This window comes from Chiloscyllium plagiosum, chromosome 2 (genome assembly GCF_004010195.1).
Source record: "Chiloscyllium plagiosum isolate BGI_BamShark_2017 chromosome 2, ASM401019v2, whole genome shotgun sequence".
Lineage (NCBI taxonomy): Eukaryota > Metazoa > Chordata > Chondrichthyes > Orectolobiformes > Hemiscylliidae > Chiloscyllium > Chiloscyllium plagiosum.
Genome location: NC_057711.1, coordinates 119332795 through 119354264, shown reverse-complemented (window position 1 = coordinate 119354264; position 21470 = coordinate 119332795). Strand labels below are relative to the sequence as shown.

Here is a 21470-nt window from a genome sequence, read left to right as displayed (position 1 = left end):
GTCTCTCTATAACGCTATTTCTCTGTGTGTGTGAGGAGTTGCAAATAGTGCTGAACAATGTTCAATCACCAGTGAATATCCTTGTGTTTGATCTTGTGATGGACAGAAAGTCATTCATGAAGCAGCTGAAGATAGTTGAACCTAGGACATTATCCTGAGGAACTTATTCAGAGATATTTTGGGACTGAAATGATTGACTTTCAACAACCAGGACCAATATCCTTTGTGTTAGATATAACTCCAACAAACACTTCACTAGGATTTTATTGTCATTTGACAGCCACACAAGATTATTTATACAATTTTTGTTGGTTGAATATTTTGCTCCAAGTCATTTTGCTTTTTTGACAAGGAGGTTGCAAAAGAAAACTCTCCCCAATTGTTTTGTAGCGCTTCAGTGAACACTAGTGAACATATGGTCAGCCTAATTCTGAATGATTCAGGTTTAATTTCAGTCCTACAGGAAATTATCTGTTTTTCAGTCATAGCAAATTGCAGCCAAGACTACTTAGATATCAATATATTTGCCTTGCTACCACGTTTAAGGGCAAAGAGTTAAGAGCAGGCAACATTACTGGTCAACCACGTGAGGAAAAAGAAAATTGGAGCATTTGCTGTCGATTTTTCAGAGTTCTAGATTACAGTACTCATGTAAGAAAAGTATATGTTGCCTCAGCAACAGACTCCTTGAGGGATCAGCTACTCAGTTGGTTGGATGGCTGGTGTTGATCAGTTTGGTGCCAACAGCCTCAGGTGACTGACTGTGTGGAGTTTGCACATTCTCCCCGTGTCTACGTGGGTTTCCTCCAGGTGCTCCGGTTTCCTCCCACAGTCCAAAAATGTGCAGGTTAGGTGAATTGGCCATGCTAAATTGCCCATAGTGTTAGATGGAGGGGTAAATGTAGGGGAATGGGTCTGGGTGGATTACGCTTCGGCGGGTCGGTGTGGACTTGTTGGGCTGCAGAGCCTGTTTCCACACTGTAAGTAATCTAATCTAATCTAAGCATGGTGTTTGATTCCCATTTCAGCTGGAGTGGATTTTGGACTGGCCTCCTTGCCCTACCTATGATAGAGGTTGTAGCACTATGTGTTCGATTTGCCTTCAGGACAGAGAATTGAAAAGGAAAATATTTTTGAGTAATGAACATTTTTGTGATCGGTTTAATTAAAGACGTTTTGATACTGTTTTGCAAAATCCTATTTGTAAATGAAACAGTAAAGCATTTCTGGGAGCAACCCCTCCACTCCTACCTAAGGGATTTACTACTCATATGTGCTGCCTCTGTTTACTGCCGTACTTGCATATTTTAAAGTCAAATTGCCAATCTTTTCATGTCTTCTAGTCTCATTATTACCTTGGAAATGATGCACAGACTTGAATCTCTGATGGCTTTGCATTTATACAGCATTTTTCATTTCCAGCAGACATCTCAAAGCACTTTACAGCCACTGAAGTACTTCTTGAACTATAGGAAACACAACGTCAAATTTAGATTCAGCAAATGCCCACAAAGAGCAATGTGATGGCTCCCAGATAATCTGCTTTTGTGGTATGGATTGAGGGATATATATTGGCCAAGACACCAAGAATAACTCCACTGCTCTTGTTCAAAATCTGTTCATGAGACTGCTTGCGTCTGCTAAGCAAGCAGATATGGTCTCATTTAATGTCCCCTTTGACAAAACTCTGGTCGCTCAATATTAAACTTGAGTGTCAACCCTGATTTTTCATGCTCGAGCCTTGGATTGGGTCGTGAACCCCCTTATAACTCACAGGTGACAATGCCAGAACCTGAACCAGAGCTGACACTACCTCATATGACAAATATATGGCTTTTTAATGCGCACTACCCTGCATGATGAACTGAAATAAAAATAGAGTGCTGGAGAAACTCAACAAAACTGGCAGCTACTGTGGACAGAGAGACAGTTAAAGTTTTGAGTCCTATAACTCTTCTTCGGAACCTGGAATCTTGGGAATACATTCTATTCAGGTCAACCATACATGAAAGAAGGTCATTTATTTTAGCTATATATTATATATTGAAACCAAGGATTTTTTTTTTGTCCGTGTTGCATTGAGTAACATTTCTGAATGTGATTTGTTATGTAGTTTTTGTTCTCCTGTCTGTTTTTATTCTGTGGGTTCATTGCATTTTGAAGGTGGAAGTAATACTTTTACTGGCTGAGGTCATAAACTCAAAAGATTTACAGAGTAATTGAATCCCATTAGACTTTGAATATTCTGTCAAAGGGAAAGAAGGCACTCGGGTCACTCCCTCGCCTGGAAATGCTGTCTGATGTTTGGCCATTTAGAGGGCCCATAATCAACTCTCACAAAGCATTTGGAAGTCATGCTTTTGCTGATTTAAATCAAAACAACACGGGCAGAGGGAAGGAAAGGGATGATGAAGGAGAGCTGGGAAATTGCTGGGAAAAAGAGTAAATGCATTTAGCTGGCAAATCAGTCATTGTGGCTGTGATACCATCAGAAGAAAAGGGAAATCAATCAAACAGTCAGGTGTTAGTGGATAGCATATTAAATATCATTTACACAAAGTTTCAAACTATGCAGAATTGATAAAATATGAGTAAAACCATCTTTGATCTCTTTCAAAAAGAATGTAAACTACTTTATACTTTGCAACAGTAGAGAATCTGCTGAATGTTCTTAATCTTGGTGGAGGGCAAATTTTCAATAGTTAAGTACAAGTCATCAAACTTCCCTCAAACACTTATTATTGCAGTGTTTACTTAAAAGTCTACCAACACAAATCGGACTTTCATCTTCATGTAAATGTTTACAAAAGTAGAAAGTCATAAACGATGGTGACTTGTTCTGCATGCCTTAGCTGTTCAAATAGATTTCTGATTTCAAAATTTGTTTTACTCAATATGAAAACATCTTGATAATTTCCTGCTTGAGTGAAGGGTATGTGCCTTACTGTTCAAATAGTTTACAGCAGGCCCTTTCATCATTTGGATACAAGAATACATTTCAAAGGAAATATATGATAACCACGAGGTCCTCAGCAGACTGAGCTCCTGAAAGAAACTCCCTGAAAATCTCTGATAAACAGCTGTTGGCTTCTGAATAAAGTTTACGGGATCAATATGGCACTGCTGCAGTTCATCAGTTCTGTTGTTGAAGGGTAGTCATCTGTATTCTTAGAAATCAAGGTGGTAAGTTATGACATACCACTACTTTGGACATGCCTTTTAAAAGGAATTGTTTTTGTCATTTTATAAATAAATTCTGTATTGGCATGCAAACAAGTGCTGCACAGGGACAATGGCTCTCTGTGGATGGAATTGTTAATTGTATGAGTGTGTGTTTAACTGTATTTAGAGGGTGGATGTTAACTGTGGATTCACTTATCTCCCATGTTTAGTGGCTGACTGAAGTTGTGGTGGATAGGTATGTTTGTAACATGTGTCCTTGTAAATAAAAGCTTATGAAGTGATTATCCATAAATGGTCCCATGCATTTATCGGATCCAGCTGATCATGTCAACTTGCCGTGACAGGCCACAGGAAGTGCCTGCCTGCAATTGCACCACTGATGTCACTAGGCTGAGGATGGGGGAGTTTGGAAGGTAGAGGTGGAAACAGGGACTGATGATGTGGTTATTTCCCATTCCAGGGGTGTCTACAGAGTAAGTTTTCGCGGTCATCCTACTCTACCACTACCTTGCCAATTGGTCCTCTCGAGCTGCTGGGAGGGGCCCTTCCTTGAGCTGGGAGACCATGCTGCACCTGTTTCCCCCAACTCCCCTTCACCTTCATCATTGTATCTAAGAAGCAGTGATCCACCTCCCCATCTGTAGGTTAAGATGGGCATTGGCGCATGCTCAGGTGGGGCCAGTGATGGTAGCTGGCCAAGAAGCTGTGTTCCTGAGTGCGCATGCCCTTGTCTCAGCTAGTGGTGACAAGTTATTTTAAACTAATCTCGTCCCCGAAAATGATTTCTCTGAAAATTAACTTTGAACTTTAATGGAAGGGATCTAAAAACCTATATTGATAATAAACTGATTAATTGGAATTCTATTTTGATTCTATTCTGGTAAAAAGGTCAGCGATGACTTAGATTGGATTTTACAGAACAGAGAATGACCTATCTGGTCAACTTCAATACTAATGCCCCATGTGAGCCGCCCTTACTTTACTTCATTTAACCCTATGAAATATAATAGTCTCCACTTATTACTGTAATGTTTAGTTGTCGTTGCAGCACAGAATGAGGTCATTTGGTCCATCAGTCTATGGCAATTCCATAATTTTATTAAAATACTCTAAATGGTTATGGGATGAGTTGAAAGAACAAGATCATGGCTTACATATGCTCTCAGTTCAATCGTAGTTTGCTTGTGATATTCCTCTCTAGCCAGTAACTATAGAAACAACATGGTAACATTTTTTGATTTGTCTAAATCTAATGCTCTGTATTGTCTTTGCTTTTGAATTCCGGATGCCATGAAGATCAGATTATTTTTAGAGAAAGGTTTCAGCAATGTTATGCTTATAACCCCACTAGACAATCACCCTCATTGACATTATTCTGTAAGCAAAGAAGATGATGTCTTTCCAACAACAGATATTGCATTGTGTGAGCAATTTGAAATGTATGTCACTGTTATTTAACAGTCATGCAGTTACTTTCTGTAATTCAATTCTTCTGTTTTGCTCTGTCTGATCTATAAGCACATGCCACATTCCCATTCCTGGAGCATATCATCAGATACTTGCTCACTGTTCCGTCCCCTACACCTAAAGTCAGGCAGAGACTAATTATTTCTCAGACTGTCACATTATCCCTCCAAAGGGAGCAAGATGAAAAATAGATTGTGAAGAAAAGAACACACGTGTGAGAGAGGCATGAGAATTGTGGGATTGCAGGTATGGTAGACAAGATGCATTAGACTAATGAATAAGATCCAGGCTTCTTGGAACAAGCAGCAGAATGGATTCCTAGCTGGCTGTAAAACAGAAAACAGGGAGTAGAAGTGATGAATAGTTGTCTAGAGTGGCAGAAGGCATCAAGTTGACTTCTGCAAGGGTTAGTGCTAGGATGACTGATTGCAAATTAGCTGAACAATTCAGACTTTGTAATCAAAAACCATTCGTTTTAAGTTTACAGAAGACTCCAAAATAGGGAGTGTAGTCAATCTAAGGACGTATTGATACAACTGCATAAATTATTGAAAGGAGCAGACAGATCGGTAAACCGATAAGGAAATGAACCATACATTCGGTTACTTTTTTCGAATGATAGAATTGGAAAGAAGAGAAGTTGTGTTGAACTTGTATCAAGCTTTGATTAGACCATGCTTGGAGTACTATGTATGACTCTGGTTTCCATAGTATAAAAAGGTTATAAGGCATTGGTGATGGTGCAAAACAAAGAGGATAGGTATTACCTCACAACCCTTATATCAGGAGAGGATGTATCAGTCACCTACCAGAAGTCTTTAAAAATTTTAAGAATTTTGATAGAACTGACACAGAGAAATGGTTTCCACATGTGGGAAGATCAAAATTATAGGCTTTTAATCAACAGTATTCACCAAGAAATTAGATAGGGCATTCAGTCGAATTCTTTTTACCCAGAGACTGATGATATGCTGATGCAATGAGATGGTGATATTCATGGCTGATATGTATTGTAACTCATGTACCCACCCTGACTCTGTAACTTGTGACGCCCTTGCATACCAAAAATCCATCACCAGTCTTAGTTTTGACATTTTCAGATGACCCTCAAGGCACCCTTCTCCTACAGCCTCAACATTGTTTGGAAGGACAGAGTTTCAGTTTTCCACGACCCTCTGTTAGAGAGGTATTTCCTGACCTTGGCCCTGGAGAACCTAGCTCTAATTTTCAGTTTCTTCCCCTTTTTCTGGATTCACTTCCATCAGAGGAAATCATTTTGAACATAAAACGATGTTGTGCCGAATGCCAAATTAAACTAATCCCTTCTGGCTGCCCTTAGTCATTGCCCTCCGTTCCTTTCTCTCCACCCATCTCATCAACTCCTTAAATCAACTTAAACAGCACCATTATCTTATCTATATTCACTGTTGAATTTGTGAACGCTGGATGAATGAAAACTGAAGTAGCTTCATCAATTTCAATTCAGTCCTATTTTGGTAATTTATGGCCCAGATTCTTATAAAAGTAGAGATGGTCTCTGGCTTAGTTGTAATGCAGCACAGAACAGGGCAGGTTGTGTTTGCATATCTGTGGTTCACAGATGCACATGTTAAAGTACAGTTGCCTTCAACCAGATCCAATTTTTATAATGAGGTATCTAAAACAGGACCTGTGGGCTTTTGATCTTTCAGGAGAAGGTCTAAAGTGGCTGGTGGTTTTTGGAGTGGTAGGGACCTTTTTGAATGGGTCTAGGGCATTTTTAGAAAAGGTAAGGTGTATTTTCAGAAAGGGGGAGTCAAAAACGCTTTGGAATCATTAGAAGTAGATATGAGCGTGTGCAAAAAGTGAGGAAACTTATTGGAACAATAAAGCTGATTGGAACTGTCAAGGGGAATGATCAAATATCAAGGCATTTAAATCTTGTGTCTTTTAAATTTGAAAAATAACATGCTAAAATTTACAAAAACTGCTTGCTATTTCACTCCATTTGGTGACACAACCCTCTGTACTTTATTACAGGAATGGCAAGACTGATTTCATAACCTATTATTCTCACAGTTCAGAGGTTAATTGCCGTCTTCAAGTGTTTATAAAGTCTTCGGTCTGGCACCGTGAATACAAATTTGTTTTTTATTAAAAATGGGATTAAATATTTGAATGAAATCTTTGATTTGGTAAAAGATTATGTAATTGAAAGAATTGAGATGTAGTGAATGGTTTTCATGAATGAGTTTTTAAAAATGTAAAATTAAAATCTGCAGTAGACACATAGCTTTATTTTGTTTTATCTCTGCCCTTGGTGGACCCTGGATAAGTTAGTATGGATGGTGTAAGATTAAATGGTGGATAGGGAGCATGTTTAGCAAGAGTTGGCATATGTTGCCAAAGCGGATATAAAGTGCAGAAGGGATAGTTATAAAGGTGTAGAGATTAACATGGAGAGTATGAGGGCCCAGGTAGGTAGTTGGCATGGGTTAGCACAAAGACTATAAAGGGCCATGGGAATGAGAACAAGGGCATGGGTTAACATGAAGGGTATGACAGCCACACACATGGTAGATGGGCATAAATTGGCATGAAAGGTATGAAATGTCATGGGGACTGGATGGACAGCATGAGATAACATGGTTTGCCATGTGTGGGAAATTGGAAACATGTGGGAGGTAAGGACTGGAGCTCTGTTACTATTTTGTTAAAGCTAGAACAAAGTGATGGCTTTTTAGAAGCTAACTCTGTCAGCTCCTGTAGCTGCCTCTAAACTCTCTCCAAGTTGGTGGCCCAAGTCCATTTTCCCTTCTCAACCAAATGAAAATCTGACTGTCTGGGACACTTGACTCACTTTGCAGAGCTGGGGATTTTCCCAACCCTTTGCTGATGACTTAGGGGATGTGAAAAGTTCAAATGTCAATGTTGAGAATGTATTCAGCGTACAAGCATTCAACAAAATGAAAAATGTGAATACCTTGAACTCAACATAATGCAACAATGCAGCATCTTTGCCGTTTACATCTTATTTCTCTTGAGATGATTTACTGAAAAATGTAGGCTTGGAAAATGGTAGGGGGTGATGGATTCTCAGGGGAATGTAGCACGAACAGCCAAGTTTCTGGTATCAAGACTGGCTCTAATGCAATGAGGGGTTCGTCGGGTTCCAAAAGATCAATTGTGTTAGGGGACTCTCTAATCCGAGGGACAGACAGACGTTTCTGTGGCCAGCAGAAAAAAATGAAAATGGTGTGTTGCCTCCCTGGTACCAGGATCAAGGATGTCTCAGAGAGGGTGCAGAATGTTTTCAAAGGGACAGGGACCAACAGGAGGTCACCGTACATATTGGAATCAATGACATAGGAAGGGAAAATGTTGAGATTCTGAAGGGAAAATACAGAGAGGCAGGAATTTAAAAAAGGAGGTCCTCGAGAATAGTAATATCTGGATTACTCCCGGTGCTATGATCTAGTGAGGGTAGGAATAGGAGAAAGAGCAGATGAATGTGTGGTTGAGGAGCTGGTGTATGGGGGAAGGATTCACATTTTTGGATTGTTGGAATCACTTCTGGGACAGAAGTGACCTGTACAAGAAGGACGGATTGCACCTAAATTGGAAGAGGATTAATATACTGGCATGGAGATTTGGTAGAGCTGCTTGGGAGGATTTAAACTTGTAAGGTGGGGGTTGGGACCCTGCAGGATAGTGAGGAAAGAGATCAATCTGAGACTGGTACAGTTGAGAAAAGAGGCAAGCCTAACAGTCAGGACAGGCAGGGACAAAGCAGAGAACAAGGTAGGACTGATAAATTAAACTGCATTTATTTCAGTGCAAGAGGCCTAACAGGGAAAGCAGAGGAACTCAGGGCATGGTTAGGAACATGGAACTGGGATATCATAGCAATTATAGATATATGGCTCAGGGATGGACAGGACTGGCAGCTTAATGTTCCAGGATGCAAAAGCTACAGGAAGGACAGAAAGGGGGGCAAGAGAAGAGATGGGGTGGTGTTTTTGATAAGGGATTAATTAGTATTACAGCTGTACTGAGGGAGGATATTCCTAGAAATACATCCAGGAAAGTTATTTGGGTGGAACTGAGAAATAAGAAAGAGATGATCATTTTATTCTGATTGTATTATAGACCCCCTAACAGACAGAGGGAAATTGAGAAACAAATTTATAACAAGATCTCAGTTATTTGTAATAATAATAGGGTGGTTATGATAGGGGATTTCAACTTCCCACACATAGACTGGGACTGCCATAGTGTTAAGGGTTTAGATGGAGAGGAATTTGTTAAGGGTGTACAAGAAAATTTTCTCATTCAGTATGTGGATGTACCTCCTAGAGAAAGTGGAAAACTTGACCTACTCTTGGGAAATAAGGCAGTGCAGGTGACTGGGGTGTCAGTGGGGGAGCAAGGCCAATTTTGACAATATTAGGCAAGAACTTTCAAAAGCTCATTGGGAGCAGATGTTCACAGGTAAAGGGGGACGGCTGGAAAATGAGAAGCCTTCAGAAATGAGATAACCAGAGTCCAGAGCCAAGATATTCCTGTTAGGGGAAAGGAAAGGCTGGTAGGTGTAGGGAATGTTGAATGATGAAAGAAATTGAGGTTTTGATTAAGAAACAGAAGAAAGTATATGTCCGGTATAGACAGGATAGATCAAGTGAATCCTCAGAAGAGTATAAAGGAAGTAGGAGTATACTTAAGAGGGAAATCAGGAGGGCAAAAAGAGGACATGAGATAGTTTTGGCAAATAGAGCTAAGGAGAATCCAAAGAATATTTACAAATACATTAAGGACAAAATGGTAACTAGGGAGAGAATAGGGTCGCTCAAAAATCAGTAAGGCGGCCTTTGTGTGGAGCTTCAGGAGATGGGGGAGATACTAAGTAAGTATTTTGCATCTGTGATTACTGTGGAAAAAGACATGGAAGATATAGAATGTAGAGAAATAGATGATGACATCTTGAAAAATGTCCATATTACAGAGGAGGAAGTGCTAGATGTCTTGAAACACATAAACATGGATAAATCCCCAGGACATGATCAGGTGTACCCTAGAACTCTGTGGGAAGCTAGGAAGTGATTTCTGGGCCCCATGCTGAGCTATTTGTATCATCGATAGTCTTAGGTGAGGTGCCGGAAGACTGGAAGTTGGCTAATGTGGTGCCACTATTTAAGAAAGTAGTGAGGACAAACCAGGGAACTGTAGACCAGTGAGCCTGACATTGGTGGTGGGCAAGTTGTTGGAGGGAATGCTGAGGGACAGGATGTACATGTATTTGGAAAGGCAAGGACTGATTAGGGATAGTCAACATGGCTTTGTGCATGGGTAATCATGTCTCATAAACTTGATTGAGCTTTTTGAAGAAGTACCAAAGAGGATTGATGAGGGCAGAGCATTAGACATGATCTATATTGACGTCAGTAAAGCGTTTGACAAGGTTCCCCATAGGAGACTGGTTAGCAAGGTTAGATCTCATGGAATACAGGGAGAACTCACCATTTGAATACAGAACAGGCTCGAAGGTAGAAGACAGAGGGTGGTGGTAGAGGATTGCTTTTTCAGATTGAGGCCCTTGACCAGTGGAGTGCCACAAGGATTGGTGCTGAGTCCTCTACTTTTTGCCATTTATATAAATTATTTGGATGTGAGCTTAAGATGTATAGTTAGTACGTTTGCAGATGACACCAAAATTGGAGGTGTAGTGGACAGCAAAGAAGGTGACCATGGATTGCAAGGGGATCGTGATCAGATGAGCCAATGGGCTGAGGAGTGGCAGATGGAGTTTAATTTAGATAAATGTGAGGTGCTGCATTTTGGGAAAGCAAATCTTAGCAGGACTTACACACTTAATGTGAAGGTCCTAGGGAGTGTTGCTGAACAAGAGACCTTGGGGTGCAGGTTCATTACTCCTTGAAAGTAGAGTTGCAGGTAGACGGGATAGTGAAGAAGGCTTTCCTTTATTGGTCAGAGTTGGGAGGTCATGTTGCGGCTCTACAGGATGTTGATTGGGCCACTTTTGGAATATTGCGTGCAGTTCTGGTCTCCTTCCTATCAGAAGGATGTAGTGAAATTTGAGAGGGTTCAGAAAAGATTTACAACGATGTTGCCGGGTTGGAGGATTTGAGCTATAGGGAGAGGATGAACAGGCTGGGGCTGTTTCCCCTGGAGTGTCGGAGGCTGACGGGTGACCTTATAGAAGTTTATAAAATCATGCGGGGCATGGATAGGGTAAATAGACAAGGTCTTTTCCCTGGGGTGGGCGATCCAGAATTAGAGGACATAGGTTTAGGGTGAGAGGGGAAAGATATAAAAAAACCTAAGGGGCAATGTTTTCACACAGAGGGTGGTGCGTGTGTGGAGTGGGCTGCCAGAGGAAGTGGTGGAGGCTGGTACAATTGCAACATTTAAAAGGCATCTGGATGGGTACATGAATAGGAGGGATATGGGCTGAGTGCTGGCTGGTGGGAGTAGATTGGTTGGGATATCAGGTCGGCATGGACGAGTTGGACCGAAGGGTCTGTTTCCATGCTGTACAACTCTATGACTCTATGACAGGCATGCCGTCAAGGATAACTATAAAGCCTATAAATTCAAACACAGATAGCAAAGTACAGTATGTTCTGATATAGCACGATAGTTCTGTTCCCGTACAATTGCATGTTATAAGAAAATTGCATAATCACAGCATCATTTAAACCACTGGGACCAGAATCGTGTTATTGCCAATACAGGTGAGGAAAGTTCGCATTCTACCAATAATGGTCTAAATTCTTCAATTGCATTATAACTAATTTGCGCTGTAGAAATGCCTGTTATCGCAGAACCGACTGTAGATATATTGGTTAAAAATGCTGGGTTGTTGGAGACATAATAAGAAAAGTAAAGTGAACTAAAAGTTGTGAGACAATGAGGAAAGGGGTGAAAGCCATTTCACATTTAGTTCTACCTTCTTTCATTAATTTGTAGAACGTGGGTGTTGCTGGCTGGCCAGCATTTATTGCCCATCCCGAGTTGCCTTTGAGAAGGTGGTGGTGAGCTGCCTTCTTGAACTGCTGCAGTCCATTTGCTGCAGGTTGACCCACAATGCCCTTAAGGAGGGAATTCCGGGATTTTGACCCAACGACAGTGAAGGCACAATGATATATTTCCAAGTTCATGGTGGTGAATGGCTTGGAGGGGAACTTACAGATGGCAATGTTTCTATGTATATGCTGCCTTTGTCCTTCTAGATGGAAGTGTTTATGGGTTTGGAAGGTGCTGTCTGAGTATCTTTGGTGAATTTCTGCAGCATCTTGTAGGTAGTATACACTGCTGAGTGCTGGTGGTGCAGGGTGTGAATGTTTGTAATTGTGCAGCCAATCAAATGAGCTGCTTTGTCCTGGAAAGTGTCAAGCTCCTTGAATATTGTTGGAACAGCACCATTCAAGCAAATAAGAAATATTCTGTTCTACTCCTGACTTGTGCTTTGACAATGAACAGACTTTGGGAAGTCAGAAGATGAGTTACTCACTGCAGTATTCCTAGCCTCTGATCTGCTCTTGTAACCTTTGTGTTTATGTGGCAAGTCTAGCTGAATTTCTGATCAGTGGTAACCCTGAAAGATGTTGATATTGGGAGTTTCGGTGATGGTAACACCATTGAATGCCAAAGAGCGATGGTTAGATTGTCTCTTATTGGAGATGGTCAGTGTTCAACATTCATGTGATGCAAATGTTCCTTGCCACTTGCCAACTCAAGCTTTTGGATATTGTCCAGATCTTGTTGCATTTGAACATGGACTGCTTCAGTATCTGAGGAGCTGTGAACTGGGCAGAGCACTGTCCAGTCATCCCCAGTTCTGACCTTATGATGGAGGGAAAGACCTTATGATGGAGGGAAGGTCATTGAGGAAGCAGCTGAAGATGAGTGTACCTAGGGCACGACACTGGTAAATCCTACAGAGAGGTCCTGGAGCTGAGATGACTGACTGCCGAAAACACAACAATCTTCTTATATGCCATGTATGATTTGAATCAGTGGTGAGTTTGTCACTTGGTTCCCATTGAATCCAGTTTTGCTAGAGGTCCTTGATGCCATACTCAGCTGAATGCTGCTTTTATGTCAAGGGTTATTACTCTCACCTCACCTCTGGAATTCACTTCCTCTGTCCATGTTTGAACCAAGGCTGTAATAAGGTCAGGAGCTGAATAGTCCTGGCAGAGCACAATCTGAGCAGATTATTGATGAGCAGGTGCTGCTTGATAGCATTGTTGATGACACCTTCCATCACTTCACTGACGATCAAGAGTAGGCTGGTGTGACAGTAATTGGCTGGTATTTGGATTTGTCCTGTTTTAATGTACAGGTTATACCTGGGTAATTTTTCACATTGTTGTACAGATGCCAGTGTTTTAGCTTGACTATGGGAGCAGCAAGTTCTGAAGCACAAGTCTTCCGTACTATTACTGCAATGGTGTCAGAGCCTGTAGCCTTGGCATTATCCAGTGCCTCCAACTATTTCTTGATATCAAGATGAGTGAATCGAATGACTGAAGACTGGATTCTGTGATGCGGGGGACCACTGGAGGATATCAAGATGGATCAACCAATTAAAAGATCAACCAATTAAAATTTACCCAAAATTAAATTCAGAAATTACAAGATGCTGCCTGTTCAGACTGACCACTAAAAGAAATGTACTTTGGTGCTTGACACATTTATCAGAGGAACTTCAATCTGCTGACAGATTAAAATATTGACTAGAATAGTCTGCTGGTATTTTGATAATGATGGCCCTCTAAATATAAATGTGATCCTAAGTTAACAGTCTTTGTTCCCTCTGTTGGGTTATGCTTCCAATGTTTCATCCATTTGTTTATAATTAACTATGTAAATAAGACCAACAAAACTGTTTAGCAATAATTATGAGAATGGTATGCTGTGTCATTTTTTGCAAGGGCTTTTGCACTGAGACTAAGAGAAGAAGCATGGAAATTCAGTTCAATGATTTCCATTGATTACAGTCTTAGGGAGCCTTGGCACCCCATCATCTGGAGATTACATTTTCGTGCTTGTGCAGATTTCCGAAGTTGTTGTCAATATCAGTAAAGCAATATTGGCAAATAGTGACACTTTCACACTTAATTCAATGATATTGCAGTAAGTGCTTGCACAGTAATGTTCATATTCTAGGTGATCCATATTCCTTCAAAATGAATCATTTATGAACATAGGGAAAAGGAGCAGAAGTGTCCTTTTTGCCTCTTGAGCTTTTTCCTGTCATTCAATCAGGAAATGATCTGTTTTCTTGAATTCCACATTCCTGAGTATCTCTAATAAACCCTTGATTCCCTTGCATAACAAGAACCCACCTCCCTCCTAATGGGCAGAAAACTGTGAATGGTGATAAAGGGTTCTTTTTCAGCTTGGCATTTGTAACCAATGGGGTTTCCACAGGGATCAGTGGTGGGACCACAACTGTTTGTAATATATATTAATGACTTGGACTAAGGAAGCAAATGTGCTGTAGCCAAATTTGCAGGTGACTCAAAAATAAGCAAGTTGCGAGAGGGAAACAATAACAGAGTGGTATTGATAGGTTGAGTAATTGGGCCAGCAGTTGACAAGTGGAGGAAATGTGAAGTTGTTTATTTTGGAAGAGAGAACAAAAGAACAGAGTCTTATTTAAATGAAGAAAAACTGCATAAAACTGGAACACAGAGGGACTTGATTGTATTTGTACGCAAAACATAGTAAGCTAACTCGCAGATGCGGCGGGTAATCAGGAAAGCGAATAGAATGTTGGCCTTTACTTCAAAGGGGTTGGAGTATAAGAGTAGGGAAGTCTTACTGCAACTGTACAAGGTGCTGCTGAGATCACATCTGGAGTACAGTGAGTAGTTTTGGTCCCCTTATTTGAGGAAATATAGAGTCATAGAGATGTACAGCATGGAAACAGACCCTTCGGTCTAACCCGTCCATGCCGACCCGTCCCAACCCAATCTAGTCCCATCTGCCAGTACTTGGCCCATATCCCTCCAAACTCTTCCTATTCATATACCCATCCAAAAGCCTCTTAAATGTTGGAATTGTATCAGCCTCCACCACTTCCTCTGGTAGCTCATTCCATACACATACCACCCTCTGCGTGAAAAAGTTGCCCCTTAGGTCTCTTTTATATCTTTCCCCTCTCACCCTAAAGTTATGCCCTCTAGTTCTGGATTTCCTGACCCCAGGGAAAAGACATTGCCTATTTATCTTATCCATGCCCCTCATAATTTTGTAAACCTCTATGAGGTCACCCTTTAGCCTTCGACGCTCTCAGGAAAATAGCCCCAGCCTGTTTAGCCTCTCCCTATAGCTCAAATCCTCCAACCCTGGCAATATCCTTGTAAATCTTTTCTGAACGCTTTCAAGTTTCACAACATCTTTTCTGTAGGAAGGAGACCAGAATTGCATGCAATATTTCAACAGTGGCCTGACCAATGTCCTTACCATTTAGTGTATAAGTCCTGCTAAGATTTGCTTTCCCAAAATGCAGCACCATGCATTTATCTGAATTAAACTCCATCTGCCACTTCTCAGCCCATTGGCTCATCTGGTCAAGATCCTGTTGTAATCTGAGGTAACCCTCTTCGCTGTCCACTACACCTCCAATTTTGGTGTCATCTGCAAACTTACTAACTGTACCTCTTATGCTCGCATCCAAATCATTTATGTAAATGACAAAAAGTAGAGGACCCAGCACCAATCCTTGTGGCAGTCCACTGGTCACAGGCCTCCAGTCTGAAAAACAGCCCTCCACCACCACCCTCTGAGCCAGTTCTGTATCCAAATGGCTAATTTTCCCTGTATTCCGTGAGATCTAACCTTGCTAATCAGTCTCTCATGGGCAACCTTGTCGAACCCTTTACTGAAGTCCATATGGATCACATTTGCTCCTCTGCCCTCATCAATCCTCTTTGTTACTTCCTCAAAAAACTCAATCAAGTTTGTGAGACATGATTTCCCATGCACAAAGCCATGTTGACTATCCCTAATCAGTCCTTGCCTTTCTAAATACATGTACATCCTGTCCCTCAGGATTCCCTCCAACAACTTGCCCACCACTGACATCAGGCTCACTGGTCTATAGTTCCCTGGCTTGTCCTTACCACCCTACTTAAACAGTGGCACCACGTTAGCCAACCTCCAGTCTTCCGGCACCTCACCTGTGACTACCGATGATAAAATATCTCAGCAAGAGGCCCAGCAATCACTTCTCTAGCTTCCCACAGAGTTCTAGGGTACACCTGATCAGGTCCTGGGGAATTATCCACCTTTACCCGTTTCAAGACATCCAGCACTTCCTCCTCTGTAATATGAAAGTTTTCATTTCAAAGGAGGCAGTTCAGAGCATTTTATGAGCAAAGCCTAAATAGATTGGAACTCTGCTCACTAAAGTTTAGAAGAATGAGAGATGATTTCCTTGGAACAATAGGATTCTAAAAGAGTTTGACAGAGTAAATACTGAGAGGATGATGATTCCCCTCATGGGAGAGTCTCGGACCAAGGGCATTGTGTTACACCCCTCTGCTAATTTAAACCAGCAACACAGAAAAGATTCACCCCAGGCTGTAATCTGTTAAAATTCGAGAGACAAATAGCTATCCCAGAGGTCAATATTTAAAGTAAAAATTAACAACTTTATTCTTTAAGTCCAACAGAAAATATTAAAACCAACATCTGTTAACAATTCCTTTCTCTTAAAGCTATCGTTTACCTCCCACTCTACGATGCTAGTCCGATTAAAGAAAAATCCCGATTAAAATTTACAAAAGAAAATCCCGTTTCAAAGCTAGTCAGCTTTGCCAAGTTGCCTCTGTAGATTTTCCTCTGTGGCTTCTCTCCAGGTCAGTTTTGATGTTCTGCTGTACACACTCCTTCCCTAGACAGGTATTTCTTAGAGCTATTGAGCTAGCAGTCTCTGTGGCAGTTCTCCTTCTAAGTGTTCAAAATGTCTGGTTCGATACTCCAAAACATCAGATCGTTTCCTTGGTTTTAATATTATCATAATACTAAATTCAAATCCGATTGGATTTTGGTATCTTGGGACATAATTAAAATTGATTGGCCAAATTTGAATATGTTTTTGTCTCATGACAACCCAGCTACTCTAGTTGGGACGACCATATGTTACGTTGTTAACTTGCTCAGAACACTTTATGCTGTGTCAGGCAGTTTTGCCAGCTTTTCAATTCCCTTAAAGGTACCCTCTACGTCTTCATAACAATAGTCTTAGAATAAAGAGATGGCAATTTAAGATTGAGATGAGGGGGAATTTCTTCTCTCAGAGGGTTGTGTAAGTATTTGCCACAGAGAACTGTATATCTATTTAAGGCTGAGATAGATAGATTCTTGAACTGTAGGGGAATCAAAGATTACAGAGAAAAGGCAGGAAAGTGGATGTGATGAATGTCAGATTAGCCATATTCCTACTGAACAGTGGAGCAAAGTTGCGGGGCTGAATGGTCTAATCCTGTTCCAGTGTCTTGTGGTCTTATGGCTGTCTGACCTTGCAACACCAGCATCTAATGTTGGCTGGCACTCTGCCAGTTTACAAAGTGTTTTTTTTTGTACTGCAAGCATTCTGTCAGGATTGTAATGTATAGCAACACGTTTTGGAGTTCTAAATTAAAAGAAGGAAAGAAAAGCATGAACAAACTATGCAAAAGTTGGCACAGTAGCATATTTACTGAAGAGTCATCTGATTGCAGTGGACAGCAAAGGAAGAAAACCAGCTGTGATGATCACTAAATATTGCAAGGCTTGATTGTAGTGTAATTACGAATACAAATAATCTCTAAATTAAGAGTGTCCCATATGCAGATGTATTGGAGTAGTCCAGCACACATGCAATCTCTCTCCACATGAACTGTGATATGTTCTCAACTGCAGTGACAATTGGATGCAATAGCAAGTGAGTTTTCCAAAATGTTGTTCTTAAAAAGTCCACATTGTCAGTGTATTTAAGATACAAAATACTCAAACAATTTAACCTTTTATCAAATGAGCTATGGCATGTTTTTCTACAATTTGCTCCGCATTGTGTGCCCATCTGGGACTGTTGGAAGCTTGGACACCAACTGAGTCAAAACTGATTTCTGAGCACAGCAGGAAGTTTAGGAAATGTGAAGAAAACAAGCATTTCAAGCTCTTTCTCTCCATAGCAACAGCATTCACGGTGCACATATTTTAACCAAATATTATGTATGTCAATAAATTACTGCAACAAATCAATTGCTGGAGATTGAAACTTAGCAACAGCACAGATGAGAAATTGGAAGTCTGTCCTGTTTAATGTGGCAGAACTTAGTACTATTTACATTCTTCTAGCTATGTGATGTTATGTAAGATTCTTTAACTTGTTTACTGAACTGAGAGGAGAATAGGGAAAAATTCTACACTTGTCAACAATGTCCAGATCTCATGAACAAATACAAAATAAAACCAAATGTATTCTTATTCATGGCTTCAATACAGCCATAGAAACCATGTGAAGCTTTAAAATATTTTGATCTCATATATCTTGAACTTGTAAAGATGTTAAGAGAAAAATACTTTGCAAGGAAGTTGCCATATGGACTCAGGGTGGTAGGTGAGGAAAGAGACTTTTTGCTTTTGTCATGGAAACAAATTGTTAATGTAAAATTATTTGCAATCACAGATTGGCCATTGATTAGTCAGCATCTAAACAATAACTTATACATAATGTACCGGAATAGGTACAAGCCATTCTGCTATAAAGTGAGTATCATTAACACAAATTCACTATAAAGCAATTGATGAATTGGGGACCTTTTTCTAAAGAGCAAACTTTTAAACTGTGTGTTGGCTGTAATGCGATTACATCACCAGCACTTTAAGCGCTGTTTCTAAAGCATGATTTTTCTCTAACACTGGTTTGCAAAAGAGTTCAATTATGGCATTATAGAAGAAGAGGAGAAAGTTAGGGCTGCAGATGCTGGAGATCAGAGCTGAAAATGTGTTGCTGGAAAAGCGCAGCAAGTCAGGCAGCATCCAAGGAGGGCTTATGCCCGAAACGTCGATTCTCCTGTTCCTTGGATGCTGCCTGACCTGCTGCGCTTTTCTAGCAACACATTTTCAGCATTATAGAAGAAGTACCGTAAAATCAATATGACACTGCATGAATCTGTGAGAGCTGCTTTTTGACAGTGAAGGATGAGTATCTTTGATGACTGCGACATCTGTGGCAATACTAAGATTGTCATGCATAAGGTAGTTGGCTTTCCAACTCTTCTGTGTGGTCCAGAAACTTGGACTATGTATAGACATCACCTGAAGGACCTGGAGAAGTACCATCAATATTGTTTGAGATGAATTCTCCACGTCAGCTGGGACACAGACACACTTAGATCAGCATCCTTGAAGGAGCCAACAGCATGAATATCAAGTAATCATCTAAAACCAACTCTGCCATGGTGACCATGTGCTTAGAATGCTTGGGTTCTGACTGCCAAAGTAAATCTTCTTTGCCTAGTTCAAAGTTAAGTGGATGGACCATTATTGTTGCAATTTGAAGTTTTATTTGAGGATTTGTGTTTCACAAACTGCTTCACACAGCTTTTAAGATACACTGTAGCCTGGGTCTGCAACATATGGTTGTTAATCCAAGTATCAGTTCAATTTAATTTTAAAACACAACACAAGAACATGATTCATTTTCAGACACTTTTTCTGAAAATTGGATGCAAATTCTGAACCATATTATCCAAACAAGAAAGAAATACAGGACTAGCTCCTGACTACACTACTTTCCATACCACAAATCTGTGATATTCAGAAGTCTTGGTTCTATGTTCTCTATTGGTTATCTAATGCATTATCAAATAGAATGAACAGTTGAGACTGCAGAAACGCTCCTTGTTGAATACTTAGATCACTTCCATCTAAATGTTTACATACCCATTGTCCGTTTTCCTAATGTTTTCACATTAGGAAAGTAATTAGCTTTCAATTCTATAAGTTTTCATTTCATTAGCAATCTCGCATGTATGATGAGAAAGACTATTTACTTACATGTATAAAGTATTTCTAATGTAATAAATGTTCCAAGGTACTTCCGTGGAGGACTCCAAAACAGAGAATAACATTGAACCACATAAGGAGATATTAAATAATACCAAAAACTTGGGTGATAATGTTGGTTTTAAATAGTATCTTAAAGGAAGAAAGTGTGGTCAAGAAATAGAAAGTAAAAGATAGACCTCATCAAATACCTTCTGGAAGTCCCTATAAGTTGCATCCACAGACATACCCTCTGCTTAAAAAACTTTCCACACATATCTCCCCTAATAACTGAGTCCTCCACTCTGGGAAAAGGCTTCCTGCTATCCACCCTGTGAATACCTCTTATGATTTTGTAGACCTCAATCAGGTTCCCCCTCAACTTCCATCTTTCTAATGAAAATAATCCTAATCTGCTCAATCTCTTTTCATAGTGAGCACCCTCCATACCAGGCAACATCCTGGTGAACCTCCTCTGCACCCTCTCCAAAGCATCCACACCCTTTTGATAATGTGGTTTGTTACATATGACCTACCTCACACAAATCAACTTTGACTCACTTCAATCAGCTCAAGTTTCTTTTAGCACTCAGTCACTTTATCTTCAGTTATAAATTCCAATAAGCTCCCCATAACAGATTGCACACAAGCAGGTTTATAATTTCCAGATTTCCTTCTCTCACTTTTTTAAATAATAAAATTATATTTGTTTTGAACAAACATTTTGAATGGAATCTTCACAAGCTCTGAGCAATATGGGCACCATAAGAAAGTTGGGAGAATCATGTGAAATCAGCAGTGAGGAGTTTCATATCAGCCATGATCGAATGGAGAAGCAGACTCAATGGGCCAAATGGCTTAATTCAGCTTCTCTGTCTTATAGCCTTATTGTTTTGGCCTTGAGAGTAAAATGTCCCCTCTTCCAACTAAGTGTTCAATGACAAGAGGAAATTCTCACTATTGAGGAGCGAGGGTCAATTTGTATGCATGAGCATACATTGACATCTTCATTGTCATATTATTCCACCTCATTCATGTGCAGTTTCCCATTCTTCCACCCATGGCACTGAAACTAGTTATGGTGATTCCCATTGTGAAAATCAAAGTAGTAACCTGCCAACTCCAGTTCACCACTTGTTACTCCATCAGTCACTAACATTCTTTGTGTGTGCTCTTAAGTGAAGATGTTTGAGCAATGCATATTAATGGACATGTTTATTTGTGCTGACAGTGTGAACCTGTGAAGTTACTGGCCATTAATATTAACTCATCCAGCTGAGACACTTCTTATCTATTTAAACAATACTATATTGTTAACCCAATGTAACACCACTTCCACGTCATTGTGCATGTCTGCTATAAAACATTGGAATATGGGATACTTACTTGAAAGACCAATATTTGCTTCTTGATTCTTTACCAACAGGGCTGATACAAAGAAAATCTTGTCTCGAGAAAGGAAAGATAGCAAGCAGTAAGGCTGATATATACTTATGTTTGGCAGTAAAAGAAGATTGAAAGTAGGTGGATGATAAGGTGAGATAATTTTTGGCAACTGAATTGAGGGGATTTTTATGGGTTCATAACAAAGAAGTACACTATGTTCTTTCTTCTTTTATGCAACCAGACTGAAGCCTGATGCTGATCATTTATATCCCAAACTAACATTAATGTACTTAAAACTCACTCACTTTGACTCACTCACTGGTTTAATATTGTTTAGGTTCGTTTATCCTTAGTTCATCTCTCTGAGCTGTATATCAGTAATTAGTGAA

General features: G+C 40.2%; 1 protein-coding gene across 14 annotated transcripts in view; it reads left to right on the top strand.

Annotated features, from left to right (window-relative positions):
• The window catches only part of LOC122563516 (MOB kinase activator 3B), a 167266-nt gene that overhangs the window by 47481 nt on the left and 98315 nt on the right, over positions 1–21470 (top strand). For 7 of the 14 annotated variants that reach the window (XM_043717354.1, XM_043717337.1, XM_043717364.1 and 4 more), the window contains one exon: positions 21122–21231. The exons of 5 other annotated variants lie outside the window; for them this stretch is intronic. The gene's annotated coding sequence lies outside the window, so the exon portion shown is untranslated. Of the gene's footprint in view, positions 1–2839; positions 3184–21121; positions 21232–21470 lie in introns of those variants that run through there. 2 more of the 14 variants (XM_043717404.1, XM_043717437.1) reach the window with 2 other exon arrangements.